The following is a 15,444-nucleotide window of genomic DNA, read 5'->3' as shown; positions in this document are numbered from 1 at the left end:
TGGTTAATAGGGGTCCAGTCCAATTCACTTCTCATCCCCTGTATAAATTATCATCTAATTGATAATCCACAAACCCTTTTTCTTCTAAGTAACATTAAGACATTTTGTTAGAGTGGGATTCAACCAGTGCTACTGAGCATGGAATTTGGCCCATACTATTTAAAGAAAAATTCATTTTGTAAAAATGTATTTAAAACAACAGTAGACATTACTACAGTAGTCAGTTCCCATACCCAATATATAAAAGAGTATTTTTTCTTACTTAAAAATGTAAATAAAGTTTCTCTGCAGAAATACTTTAAATGTTTCCTTTAGATTCCTGCATTCTCCATTCGGTCAGTTTGCCTAGATTTCTGTTCCATGCAATTTTCACAATCAATATATTTACTGTTGATGCTCTTTGAATCCGTTTCCTTTTTCCAGAAACCCCTCCTCCCATATTTTGCTTGAGTGACTTTCCTACTTCAAAGGAAACCTGAATGGAATATAGAATGGGGCCGCAATCATTACACTTTGCTACAAATATTACAGTATCTGATCAGAGTAAATCTTTCTTCATTTCTTTTTATAACATTAATTCTAATACATTTTTCTAACCTTTTTTCAAGGGCTCAGTTACAGAGGATCTCAGTTTAAATATGAAAAGTTATACCTTTATATAAACACCAGAGCTGGCATAACCTACAATATATTTCTTTAATAAGTGGGTAATGTAGCCTGATCCATGCCAGACATTAAGTCAATTTACAATACTTCCTGATTTCATCTTCAAAAATAAATTTGTGTTTTCTGTAATGTCACCAAAGTTCAACAAACTGATCAGGGAATATATATTATACTGGCTTCTGCTTTCTGCATAGCTGGTTACATTTCATAGACTGTAAAGCCTGAAGGAATCACTATGATCATCTAATCTGACTTCCACCATAACTCAGGCCATAGAACTTCCTCAAAATAATTTTTAACTAGGGTATCTTTTCTTCCGTGCATTATTGAAAATTTTACCATTTCCATCTAATAATGGACCAATACCATCGTTTGGATTCTTTTTTGTTCCCAATATACTTAAAGAAAAGCCCTCCCTATTGTCCTTAACTCTGCTGGCCATAGATTTCTCCCTCCTTTGCATGAAGCTTTGTTCAGATGTATGTTTTAAGTATTTCTGGACGACAAAAATGTAAGACAGAATACAGCATACTATGGATTTCATCTCATATTGCCTCTCTGTTGGATATTTTGTACATGTTCTATTATGCAAATAAAATGAATGGACTATGCAGCAAAAATTTGCATTGAAGATAGGAGTGGAGAATTTTCCAGTAGGTTGATAAGTCTTTAATTCAACAGCTGTATATGTTACATGTGAATATACCTAAGCTTTCATTCCTAGAATGGTAGTTTCTGTGAAGCAGGGAAGTTAAACAACTTTTGTGACATAAGGTCGAGAAATAATTGTTCCTTGCATTTCTATAGCCTTGACGTTTAATTTTTATTTTTTCTGAAAATCTACTTTGAGATATTTAGCCAAATACAAAACAAACTGCCTGCTATTTCAAACTATATCTAAGGATGTGTTTCCTTTTAACTTCCCCCCAAATTTGCTCTCTGTGTGACTAAAAGCCTTGAAACTCAAGTGAGGACTTTAACTAAAAGCTTCTACAAAAATGTATTAAACATCAATTTTTATCTTTTTCCTTGGGTTGTAAGTCACTTCATATGATGCAGCATTTTATAGAACAATTAAAAACCAAGGAAACACTCGTCAATCCAGAGATCTATAAAGCTTTAGCCTTACAGACTTAAAAAATTACAACCAAAATGATAGTTTGGCTATTTCAATGATTATTACACAGCAGTAGTTGTAATTTAAACATTTGACCATCATATTTATCCATGGCAAGCACACACCAACCAGTGCTCATAGAACCTAAGGTCCAGGACTGTCAGGCCCCGTGGTGATTAAAGTAGATTTCTCTGAAGTTGTTAGTTGCCACTGTGAGGGGATAACATAAGATGTATTGAATACTGCATGAAGTACTAAGAACAGGAAAAGCCTAAAAGCTTTTCCAACATTTACATTTGCTTTTTGTTCCCTTTGGTCAACAAAGGTCTTTTATTAAAAAGTGGAACATTTTGAACCTTTGGTATTAATGAGTTTTGAAATTGGAATACTACGGTTTCAACAAAAATAACATCTCGCTTATCTGCATGCTGATGAAACCCAAAATATGATTTTTGTTTTGACAGTGGTACTAGTTCACCTTTACAAGTTTCCTGTATACATTATTAATAGAGAACATTCTATGTACTAGAGTACACACAGAAAAGGTGGATCTAATTATTAAACATGTTCTTTTATGTGGATAACGTTATTCCATAAAGATACTTTAGACTAAATTCAACCCTCCAAATTCAAGTCAACATAAATTGTCCCAACCAGAGTTAATCTGAAATAAAAGCATCCATAAAAAATAGAGAATTATTTATTCCACAAGAGTAGACAAATTAATGAGATGTAATCTCTCATTCCTAAAAAGGGCCTTGTACATAAGCTGTATACAGCAAATAAAAAGCAAATGGAGATCTTAGTTAGTCATGTCCTAGAAAAGAAATAATATGGTTTTCTCAGAAACCACACATTTTCAACACCGTACTGATACATATTCAAAGACTTAAGCCTGATAAGTTAAATTCTCTGGCCTGTGTTTTGCAGGTGAGCATGAATGGTCCATCTGGTCTTCAAACCCCTAAATCTACACTACACCCCTGAGACAGTATAGGGCTCTTACAGCAGTAGAGTACACAGATGCATTTACACACCCTTTAATGCTTTTAGCAAGTATTTAAGACCATAAAAGGTCTCTGTTCATCCAAGTGAGAACATACAGCTAAGTGGAAGGCTTTGGCCAGGAGAAATCTAACATGTCAGGGCAAGCAATACTTAAAATGAAGTGACCCCTCTATAAAAATGAAAGTGTGGACACAGATAGGAGGTGACTGTATGATAACAAACAAGAGGGGAAAATGACAACTTTACAATTGGGGGGGGGGTTTGAGAATCTAATATAAGTGGACATGTCAGTGAGTATGGAATTAGAAGCACAATTGGGTAAGTGATTTTCTTATTTTCACTGGCATTTGTGTTACTAAAAACAACCAGACAGCGGAGTTAAAGGAGCTTGTTATTAGTCATGATCAGAACCATACAGCAACTCTCTCTCCTTCCAGGCACCTATGCAAGAAGGAAAATCCTCTCAATTTTCCTTTCTATTCCAGTTTCAAAGGAGAGTAAATCAAAGCCCACTACAGAACTTTTACACATTCTTCTGAAGCGTCTGGTGCAAGCCACTCTCAGAAACATGATATTGGCCCACACGCATGATCCCATATTGCAATTCATATATTTCTATATTGTCAACCTTGACAAAACAAGAAAAACATTTTATGTTGTGCTTTAGGAAGTCTTCTTGGAACATAAGGAAAATACTTAGCATGAGACTATAGTCACAATAAATTTACTTGGTTTAATCATTTATTTACCTTCAAAAGCCACGTTATTGCCTAGTATACTGCTCTGCTATCAACATTATACCCTAAATTATGTCTTCTGTTTGGATTAATCTTCACAGTGCTTCATAAACAATGGTATATTATATGCTTTGTGAATCCTTTCAGACTATTTCATATTATCTGAATAAAACCCATAAATGAATGTTTAAGTTGAAAACTTTTAATAAGGGTTATCATAACAGATTGCTGACTCACAAGCATTAAAAAACCATACTTGCTTCAATTAATAATATGAACACACACATAATTTAAACTTCAAATACAACAATGGATTAAAACCAAAATTGACTAGATGAGAGAAGCCTACATTATATAATCTATGCATTTCACCCAGCATTGTTCTCATTACTGTAAACAAAAGCAAAGTAATCTGCAATGGAAAGAAAAAACTGATGTTTTATATTTAGTTTTAGAATTTTTATTGACATCAGTTCTTCTTTCCAACCTTCACGCAATAATCAAAATCTGTATGTGCATCAATAAGAAAATCAACAGGATGAGCTATGCAACTCGTTTTTATTATTGTCCCGTTAAGGTCAAATCCTGTCACTCTCTCTCAACTGTTAATTAGTCCAAACTCCCACCAACTTATTGATATTTCCACCTTTCAGCTCTTGCTCTCAAGTCAGCACTTTGTTGTTCAGTCTGCAATGATTGGAAACTCATTTGGCTGAACACCTATTAGTGACCCGGGTAAAGAGTAATAACCTGATTTAAAAAATTCTTCAACTGCCTTACCTCCTCAAAGTTGTTTAACAATTTAAGCTGCTTTAAGTGCTAAGATGTGTTAAAGCTCCTTTGAGGATTTTAAGACATCTTAACCATTTAGACTGCTTTAAAGAGTTAAGATGGCTTAATTTCTTAAAGCATCTGATGGACTGATTTTTTAAAAAAAGATTGTGAGCACCTCCTACTCCCATTGACTTTTCAGGCATTAGGAAAATCAGACCATGAACTCCTTAATGTGACTCAGAAGCTTGAGTTACCATTTAAGGAGCTAAGCTGATTTAAACTATCTGAGCTCTGTATATTTTTCAGGTCATTATCCAAGATATTCCGAATAGTCTCAGAGGCTGCAACTTTGTACAAATCGAACCCAGGCTGAATATTCATCACAACCCTAATACCAAGTTCTAGTCTCTCACATTTTTATTTTTAGAAGCTGTCCGTGTGTTATTGAAGCAAACAATGTTTATCATTATGTAAGCGGGGGAATAGTCCCGCTCTTGTGGGGAACTTTCCTGGCTTCTGCACTATCCCGGTGAAATGGGCTAGCGAAAGGATCTGAGTCCTCGTTCCCACTTCCTTTACCCAGTGGCCTCCCTGCCCTTGAGGACTCCCCTTCCACTCTCCTGTCTGGCAGAGTCCTTGTAACCCCAACAAGGCTGGACCCAGGATTCCTGGGGGACTCGACCCCCAACCCTGCTGTAGTCACCTAGGACAGGGGCTAGGGTGTCCCCACTCTGGGGTACTCTCTCTGTACTGGGCACTTCTCTGACACACTGACCATTACATACAAGTTAAAGCAAATGCAAGTTATTTAATCAACAATTAATTTTAAAAAGAATAAGGAAACATGGGCAAGGTTAAAGGAAACACATCAACCCGCTCGGTGGCAGGGAACATCACAAACAGTGACTCTGGAACATCAGGGCAGTTCATAGTCTGTTCCTTGTAAGTCCCAGGCTTCCTTCTCAGGCCCTGGCTGTGCTGCAGGGATGCTGTGGGTTGGACACTTGCTCTAGTGGTGGCCGCACACTCTCAGGCTGTAAGTGGTAGGACCCTTCTTCCCAGTGTCGCCCCCGCCCTCTCGGGGTTACGATCCAAGCCTGGCCTGCAGAGCCTCTTGGCTGAGTCGTCTCCCTGTGCTGGGCCCGCTGCCCAGGGTCCCCCTCGCTCTCCCCAGCTGCTCACCGCACCCGGCTCCAGACTGCTCCAGCCCCAGCTGCACCACTCTGCCTCAGCACTGCTGCTGCTGCTGCTGCTCTGCCTCCAGCTCCCTGGGCTGCTTCTGTGGCTCTGCTCCCAGCACTGACCTGCTTCGTGGGCTGCTTTTCTGGCCCCTCTGGCTCTGGTTGCTGCAGCTCTCCTCCCAGGGCAAGTCTGCTGTCTCTGGGCTGTGCCTCTGGCTCTGGGGCTGCAGCTCTGCTCCCAGGGCAGGGTCTGCTCTCTCTGGGCTGCTTTCTGGTCCCTCTGGATCTGGCACAGCTCTGCTCCCCAGCTTAGCGTGGGCCCCTGCTTTCTCCTTAGCTCGGCCCCACTCTGTCTGACCCAGGCAAATCCAGCTCACACGGAGGACAGGACCTCCCTGGCCTCCTGACTCCCTGATTAGCCTGCTCACTCTGTCATTCAGGCTGACCTGGAGCATTGGCCTCTCCCCATTTGTCCTGGGGGTTGTCAGTCTCAGGGTCCTGATTCCCCATCGACCCTTCCCTCTTTTTAGTACTGGGAGCTAGCAACTAAAACACCCCCACTGAATGTTAGTAAGGGGGCAACAGTCCCCTTACAATTACAAAGTGACCAAGCGCACTGTGAGGTGCGCTTTCTCTGAAGCATCAGGTATTGGCTAGTGTCCAAAAAGATAGGATGTCTACTGGCTAAATGGACAAGACATCTAAGCTGGTATAATAATTCCAATATCTGTGTGTTCCAGATTTATCAGTACATCTGTTCCCCTCAGGTGAGCACATGCCAATAAATTTGACAGACAACTTTAGAGTGCCTCATACTGAAATACATGGGAGACCCTGTTTTCATACAGAAATGGCACGTCACTGTGGATTTCAAATATGGCTTCTAGTCCTGATAGGCACTGTAGGCTATTTTAGTGAAGAGGTCAACCTGTTAGGATTTGAGGTATTTGCTCCTTGAAATGATCAGCAACGGCAATGACAAGAGATGTTTGGCTTTTGAGTATGTGTTATTTTAGTATTCTTTGCATTGTGTCTTACTGCCTTGTCACATCATATCAGGTGTAATATGATGTGCTTTAACAGTATCTGACAGAGTGTAGCTAACACATTGCACTGAGAGGGTAAGAAGAAAACCAACAAAATTCACATCTCTCCTCTGCTCTTTCCACCTTAACATTTCTGAAGTAAATGAGAAACTTGATTTCCCCCTCCCACCTCTCCGAGTAAAAGCAACCTGTTCCAGCTTCAGAAATTACTTTCACTAGCATTAATTTCCTCGAGCTGCAACTTCATTCACTGTGGTCCTTGTAACAGAAAATTAAGCCCAAATAAAATCCTGCTTTCTCTGTATCAGTATTCAGTACACAGCTTCAAGAAAGTTCTTTTTCTTACCAGTCACAGCTCAGTTTTGCTGTCTCCTTGGGAAAAGGGGAAATAGCTCTATTTTCTTTTACTTGATTGCTTAAAGTTTTCCCACTCTGTTGCACTCTCAGCAGGAAACTAGGTTCATACTGAGTGAAAACAAAAAATGGTCACTTTGAATTCTAGCCTGGCATCTTACTTCCAGCCCACACCTCAGAATAAACCTGAGGCACAGTAAGGGGAGAATTTTACATGTCATCAGTAAACTACAGTTTACCTGATTGCTTTCAAATAATGCCAGATTCCTGGATGTTTTCATATAATTAAAAGCAAAGCAAAAGAGAACAATGGACATGATGAACCCATACAAAGGTTGGACCACTTTAACTATAGTGGTACAGTTAAAGCAGTGCAATACCCTAGAGTGGATGCTGTTGCATTGGTATAAGGTGCTTACACCGCTATAGTTTATTCTCGTATGGTGAAAGAGAATGTTACACAGGTACAGGCATCCTTATACAAGTATTACACACAAAAAACAATGATAAAAGAAAATGACGTTTTGCAGAGCAGCAGCACTAGCAGCCACATTGCCCAGTCAGGTTTGGGTCTGTGGCCCCGCTGTCATAAGAGAGGGCTGGCAGGGCCAAACCTAGGCGGGCAGTGGGGCAGCCAGCCACTGCCAATCGTATGTGCCATGCGGAACATATGAATGGCTTTGGGTGCCAGAGTTTGAAAGCACCGGAGATATACAGAATCCCTGCTTTTGGTTTCAATGCCCATGCCCCCCAGTTACATGCAGAGTTGCCAATTTAGTCATTGGTTGGAGATTTGAATTGAAATTGAAACATTAATACACACTTTAAAAGCATACACAGTATATGAGAAAATACTTATATCTGAGAAAGCACAATGTGTTTGAAAAATATAAACAAAGACTAGCTTCCTCATACAGCCGTTATTTATGACAAGGTCGGCGCATTTGTTTCGGCTATACTGGCCTACCTAATAATTTCAAATTATGATTTGTAAGCAAGCTCTGAATGAGCTCTCCCCTGACAGCTAGCGATGAGCCAGGGGTGGGTGGAAAGGCTTCAGGACTAGACTGCATTTACATGAACACCCCTACTCTGCCTAGGTATCCAGCAGACAGAACTGTGTTGCCCAGGTGATCAATTTTGGCTGGTGATGGGTTACAAATCACTTAAGTATTAAATGTGGGGGTCATGAAATGTTGTTATCCGTATTGTAGGAGGAAAGGGCAGCAGAACTGTACTTAGCCTTCCTGAATGCAGGGGTCTCTCTCCGTGCTTAATTTGTGCTAGGGCTTACCAGGGCTGAGCCCCAGCACCTCTAGGCTTGGCAGTTCATAGCCCTGGGACTTCTGGGCTTGTCACATCAGTTATGAAAGTAACAAACTTGCTTGATCCCTGGCACCTCTTTCATCAAAAATTAAGCACTGGTCACCCTCAGCTGAAATACACTACCTAAGCAGGAGGTTTGGATGCCATATCCTAGTGAAGAGAGAGAGGGTGGGGCACAGGTGTTTTGCTTGGTGGTGTGGGCTCTGCCCAAGAGTCACAGGCACTATTGACCTGCCGCTCTCTCCTGTTTAGAGAGAGAGCTGATTAGGCTTCATAGAGAGTCTTTTGGTTTGTTAAGTGATCGCTATAGCTAAAATCACTGATAATCAGGTCTAAGTGCTTAGACCTGCTGCACGACAGCATTTCTGTAGAAGAGACAGCCCAGCCTGCACTAGCAATGAGGTTCTCCCACTAAGAGCTAAAATCACTGAGAGCTGGGTGGTACCTCGAGAGACTGACTCACAGAGGTCACAGTGGCAGGTGGCAGCAGAAGGTGACAGTGCGGGGCTATTGGGGACAGAGCAGTACAGTGAACGGTGGCACGACAAACAGCGCCTAGAGCACTGGACTATGTTTTAGTGACTTTGCTCCAGAACGCTAGATTTGTGACTGGGAAACTTGTATAAATATACATTTCCTAGTAGGCCAAGATTTTTCAAATGCATTATTTGCCAAGGTCATTTTCTCACATCATCACTATCTCAAGAGGTCATTATCTTGGGGAGATTCTATACTAAACTTTTTTATTATTATAATAATTATTTTTATGCAAGAGCAGCCATATTGGGTCAGACCAATGGTCCATCTATCCCAGTATCCTGTCTTCCGACAGTGACTATTCCAAGTGCTTCAGATGGAATGAACAGAACAGGGAATCATCAAGTGATCCATTCCCTGCTGTTCACTCCCAGCTTCTGGCGAACAGAGGCTAGGGACACTCAGAGCATGGTGTTGCATCCCTGCCCATCCTGGCTAATAACCATTGATGGACCTAACCTCCATGAACTTTAGTTCTCTTTTGAATCCTGTTATAATTTTGGCCTTCACAACATCCCTAGCAAGAAGTTCCACAGGCTGACTGTGCATTGTGTTAAGAAATACTTCCTTTTGTTTGTTTTAAGCTTGCTGCCTATTAATTTCATTGGGTGACCCCTGGCTCTTGTGTGAAGTGAAGGGTAAACAACACTTCCTTATTTGTTTTCTCCACACCAGTCAAGATGTTATAAACCTCTATCATATCCCCTCTTAGTCTCTTTTCCAGGCTGAAAAGTCCCAGTCTTTCATCTCTCCTCATAGGCAATCTGTTCCATACCCCTAATCATTTTTGTTGCCCTTCTCTGTACCTTTTCCAATTCCAGTATATCTTTTTTTTTTTGAGATGGGGTGACCAGAACTGCATGCAGTATTCAAGATGTGGGCATATCATGGCTTTATACAGTAAAAGTGGAGGAGCTTGGTTTGCCCCACTGATCAGCTAAGCCAATATTGACAACCTATATGAAAAGGCTACAAAACACCGTGCCTCTGGACTGCATCAACATGCAGAAAGCCTTATAAGCTAGTCACTGTCAAGGCCAATTTTAGTAGAACTTAATGAAATTGTTAAGAATGCTGGAGACAACTCAGTTTATGTTAGCCAACATGATTGTTGCATCATACTTTCTATTTAAGCAAGAGACACCACACACTACAAACTGGAGACCAATGTTAAGCGCATTGTCACTTGTTAATCCTGAAGTTGGACACTGGTTTCGAACAAGACTGGCAAATGCTCACTATCTTTCTGCAAGAAACTCAGCTGACTCTCGAAGCATGCAGTGCAACAGTAAAAGACTCTGCAGTTGAAAAAGTGAAGAACTCTCTCACCATATTCAAAATATGTGCATACATGGCTGATGAATGCACCAATGCAAATAGGCATCAAGTATTAGGTCATCGCTTATGTTATCTTGATGTCCGTGGTTGGCCAGTAGATGCATTCTAGATGTTCAGGTTATAGAAGACACATCAGCTGCATCTGTGACATCTTAAAGAGTTAAATGCCTGTAAATTGAATTCCAAACAGATGGCTGCTTGTGCATTTGATGGAGCTACAAACTTCTCTGGAAGACATAGTGGAGTACAAGCTTTTCTCAGAGAAAAGTGTAACCCTAATCTCTCCTATACACACTGCAGAGGCCATCTACTCCAACTATCACTAGTACGAGCTGCAGAATCTTCAAAAGACATTAAAAAGCCATAAAATTAATGGCTTTTTATACTCTTTTTTTCAGCAAGAGTCCAAAAGGACTGAACGCCTTGGAAACAAATAGAATATACACTGGGACTGAAGTTCAAATTAGTCCAACCTGGGAAAACCTGCTGGCTTTTTCATGAGTGATTCTTGGCTGTTGTCTTAAAATTATTGCAAGCGTTATTACTGGCTTTGGAAAGTATCCATCAAGATAGGACTGATCTAAGTGGTGAGGCTGGTGGACTACTTTTGTTACTAGGTTCAGAGAAGACTATTGCCATTCTCTCTCTTGTAAATCTACGGTTGAAACCACTTGGGTCATTAAACAATGTCATCCAGGCATCTACTACAACAGTAGTAGATCTTTGTCCAGCAATAGAAGCTACCTTTGGATCAATCAGAAATATCCATTGAAAATGTACTGGAAGAAGCAAAGACTACAGTTCAGAAATTGACCATGAAGGTACTTATATTGACTCCTTAAGTAAGGAGGACAAGAAGTGTTTGTTAAGCCATCTGAAAAAGTACAGAGACTTGATTCTTACAAATCTACAATAGCAATTTCTAGATTCTACTCAAACTCCATGTAGCTTTTACAGATGCCGGTCTTATAAAACACCTACAGTTGAGTGGATTGAGGCATTACCAGCAATAGGGCTGCTATGTGAACAGGACAGAATAGAGAATTTTGATCACAGTGTGGAATATCATACAACGAACAAATGAAGATTTAACTTCAACTTCTTTATCATCACTCGTGGTTCGACCCAATCTTTGTGCTATGTTTCCTGGGATGAAAGAAGTAGGAATTCATCTCTTGCTACTACCAGTCACAACATCTACAGTTGAGCATTCTTTTTCCTCCATGAATAGAATTTTGTGTTCTGAAAGAAGTCGCCTTCTGCCTGATCATGAGCATATCATGAAGGACTGGAAGTAACGGACACACAAGAAGACACCAAAGAGTCCAAAATTACAACAAGAAACCAAGAAGAGTGCTTTAGAGTAGGCTTAAGTAGCCAAATTTAATTCTGGTGGTGATTTTAAAACATGAGTTAAAATAAAATGGTCATGAAACATTTTTCCGTTTTTACTATGGTGCCACATAGCCCACCTTCACAGTCACAGCCTCAGCCCTCATCGGCCCTCACCCCTCCTGAATATTCCAACACCCATCCCACCCAATTTCAATTCCTGGGGAAAACACTGCCCCAAATCATTATAGGGAAAGTCCTTTGAACCTCGGTAGCCCTGGCCTGAAGCATGCTCTGTTGCTTTAGGAGGAAAGATGCAGTCCACTCACACACACGAACTGTAAGGGGAACAGAGCAAGCTCAGCTGTTCTGTAGAGCTGGCCAATGCATGGACTGGTAAACACCAAGAAATGCAAGAGGCTCACGCAAGCTATTGCTAGAAGTATAGCCAATTAATTGACTACATGTGCAGTTCATTATTAAAAATATTTGAGACCAAACAACCAAACTTAACCAACTTTACTGTCTACGATAAAGCAGTATAAGAAGAAAAGGAAACATACATAGCCTCTGTCTGGGAAACAAATCTTATCTCACAACATGTTCACCTTACACAGAAGCTGTGCTTTCAAGATACACCCCCCCAAACCTCTTATATTTATCAATGCCAGGGGAGGAGGGTTGAAAATAAGAATAGCAGCTGCTATCAAGAGGACAAGTTCAGTTCAAGCAGCAAATCCTGAATGAGCAAGGGAGGGACATTTTTTAAGAGGCCCCCACATTTTGTGACATCACCACCCCACAAATGCAGAAGCAGATTTACCACTGCTCATTTCTGGAAGGCCCCCAGCTTTTGATTGTGATTCCAGCAGCTACGTGCACCACTCTAGAAGTCATTGAATGAATTTAAGGCCTATCAGAGGGTTTACTACTCACCGTTTGGCACCTCGTTGTGGCACATCTGGGGATTCACTCTCAACCAGTCTTTGGTTGTTTGCCCTGTGTCTCCCCCTCTCTGGGCTCGATGAGTTGTGAAGATGGACTAAGAGTACTCCCTCTTCATGGTTTTGTCCTCCAGATAGGTCTAACAGATCATTATAGTTTTCCCCTTCCAGGGTATCAAAGTTCCACTAGATGATCTGTCTCAAGCAATCTTCCATTCCACTGCCCAGACAATACTATTTCCCCAGTGGCTTGCTAGAGGAAACCATAACATCCTCTCTTCCTAGACCTTCACCTTATCTCTAGCCTACTCCCCTCCTCACTACAGAATGACTACAGAATTCCTTCTTGAAGTCCCTTCTTGCACTCTACTTACTGATTTTATATTAGTTCAGTCTGCTGCTGTGCAGCTCGTTTTCCTCATCCATTATACCTCATCTGCCCTGACTCTACTCCAGGTGCAGCCTGGCACAGGGTTAATTGGCCTATGTTACCTATTCTGGCCTTGGGTGGGGTAGACACCCCAACACAGGGTGTCAACATTGTTAGCCCTTGTGGGCCACATTTAACCTTATTTTGTTCTTACATCTGTAGGATGTAATCTCAGGATTACAGTACAGACCATAGTAAAGGTACAGAAATAAGATGAAACCAGAACACTCCCATTGATTTCAACAGTATTTTACCCATGGAGTTTTGGTAAACAACTGATGCAATACATAATCACAACGAATATATTTTCCATACCATAAATAAGATACAGTGTTTATATGTAAATATACTAGGGAGCCCAACTTTCAAATGTGAGCAGCTCAATTAGATATCAAAATTGACACTTACCAAATTCAGACACTTTGTACAGGTATTTGGTTGCCTAAATGCACAATTTGGAATGAACCGTGGAAAATTACACATTTAGTATCTTATACTGCCTTTTACATTGCTTCCCTCTACCTCCAAAGTTTTTTAAATATATGTAATCAAGCATTTCCAGCTAGCAATATTTTGCATAGTTTTTAACAGTGGATACTACTTTTATATAGGTTACTAGTAACCCTGAGGAGCTTAAAGGATACGAATGTTACATGAAAAGAAGGATTTTAATAAGAGTAATAATGGTTTTGCTGTTTAAGCAAGGATTTAATAGTCTCACATCTGAAAGGATTCTAGTAAACAGCTTTAATGAGAACAGTTTCCTCAATATAGCTTAAGTGTCATCTTATTACTTAAGTGTCAACATTTTAATTGATGTTGAAGTGAATCACATATATATATATATAAAATCATAGGAGGTAATGCGACACCATTTTTTTATAATGTAAAATGGATATTTAATGAGAACTGTATTATAAAATGTGGAAATATTTTGCTCAGATTATTTCACATTTATAGTTTTCTCCCCATTGTAAAGCTATATCTTTCAAACTTAAAGAAAAGCTTCTGCCTCAATACCAGAAGGCCTGGATTCAGTCTAATTATTAGTTTTAGTTAAAAGTTACCATTCAAAAGAGAAAGTAGATCTTTGTTAGTGTCTGGAAACTGTAGTAAAGGAAAATTTCATGCACAAGATGGAGTACAGGGGATGTAAGCATCAGAATAATGAAGTTACCTTTCCAGAAAAGCAATCTTCTTGCTTGGTTCATTAATTATTGACTTTCTGTTTGAAATAGTTACAGGGCAAGATGGACCTCCGACCCCTTTTAGTTCCTCTCAAGGACACCCTTTAGGTGCCTAGATTCCTGCACCTCACTCTGAGAGGAACCAGATGACCTCTGTGCTTCAGCCCTCCTGTATAGCAACCATGTTAATCCAACAGGCCCAACTTGCATTGGACACCTATGGAGTTTGTGATGGTAACTGATTAAAGTAACTCAAAAATAGCTTCTTCAAAACCAAGCAGCATTTAATTGCCAAAGGGAACCCAACACTTAGGGAAATGGATTTAACACAACAGAGTCTAAAATGTCCCTTTCCTTATCTAAACTTAATCTTTGTCCATAATTTAGGTACGTCCAGTTTATTCCCATCTCTGAGTTGGGAGAGCCAGCATGCTCAAGTCATGTGTTCTCTCTGAGTCTCAATCATTTGGGGCACCAGTAGGCTGACATCCCATTCACCCCTCCTCTTTTCTGAGGCCAGCATATTTAAGTTTTAGGTTCCTCTTCAATTTGAGGCTGTCAGTTTTGGAAGAGTAAGCTATGCCACATTTGGATGGAACCAATAGGTAGCTACTTCCCACTGTTGTGTTAATGCATTTGAAGGAATTCATTAATTAATTTTTATTCAATGGGGGCAAATTACTTAATTTACTCCCCACTTCTCTTCTCCCAGTGAAAAAACGTCAAAGTGAGAAACAGATTTTTTCAAAAAGAAAACTGAAAAATTTAAATGTAATTTTTCATCAAAAAACTCACATTTCAATTTTTTCTTCATGAAATATACTTTATTTTATTCTTAACAGCTCTGTTCACTGTGTAACACACCACATCATTGTTCTTGCACTGCATCTCCAATTCTATGGCTAAGGAGAATCAACACTGCTATAGAAAGCTATTGGATTTGTGTAAATTGGAGCAACTCCATTGGCTTCAAAGGAGCTACTCTGATTTGCACCTGCTGAGAATTTGGCTCATTGTGTTCTGCCACACACTTTCAAATAAAGATATGCCCACTGAGATGGTGTGCAGATATGTATCTGAATTAGATTTGGACTAGTATATGGCTGTGAATTCAAGGTTGGATTGGGGCTAGGATCCAGATTCTGCCATGAATTCAAGAGATGTTCTCACAACATTTCCACCATCATTTAAATTCAGATTTCCAGTGTTAATTCATTACTCATGCCTACCTCATGGACACTTACTGGTGTAGTAACCTATGTCTAATTCCACCAGGTGCAACAGAGCAGTGATTAGCACAAGGGATGTGGGGAAGACAGAGGTAGGGTAGGCTGACCCTGGATGCTGTCAGGGGCCAGACTCACACCAGCTGCTGTAACTTATGTTAGTAAATAACTGCCCTCCAGGAAGAGCATAGGGCTCCATCCCCGTCCTAGAACACTCCACATCCTGACCAAAAATATGCCC

This window comes from Eretmochelys imbricata, chromosome 5, assembly GCF_965152235.1.
Source record: "Eretmochelys imbricata isolate rEreImb1 chromosome 5, rEreImb1.hap1, whole genome shotgun sequence".
NCBI classification, from domain to species: domain Eukaryota; kingdom Metazoa; phylum Chordata; order Testudines; family Cheloniidae; genus Eretmochelys; species Eretmochelys imbricata.
This window is presented reverse-complemented; position numbering follows the sequence as displayed.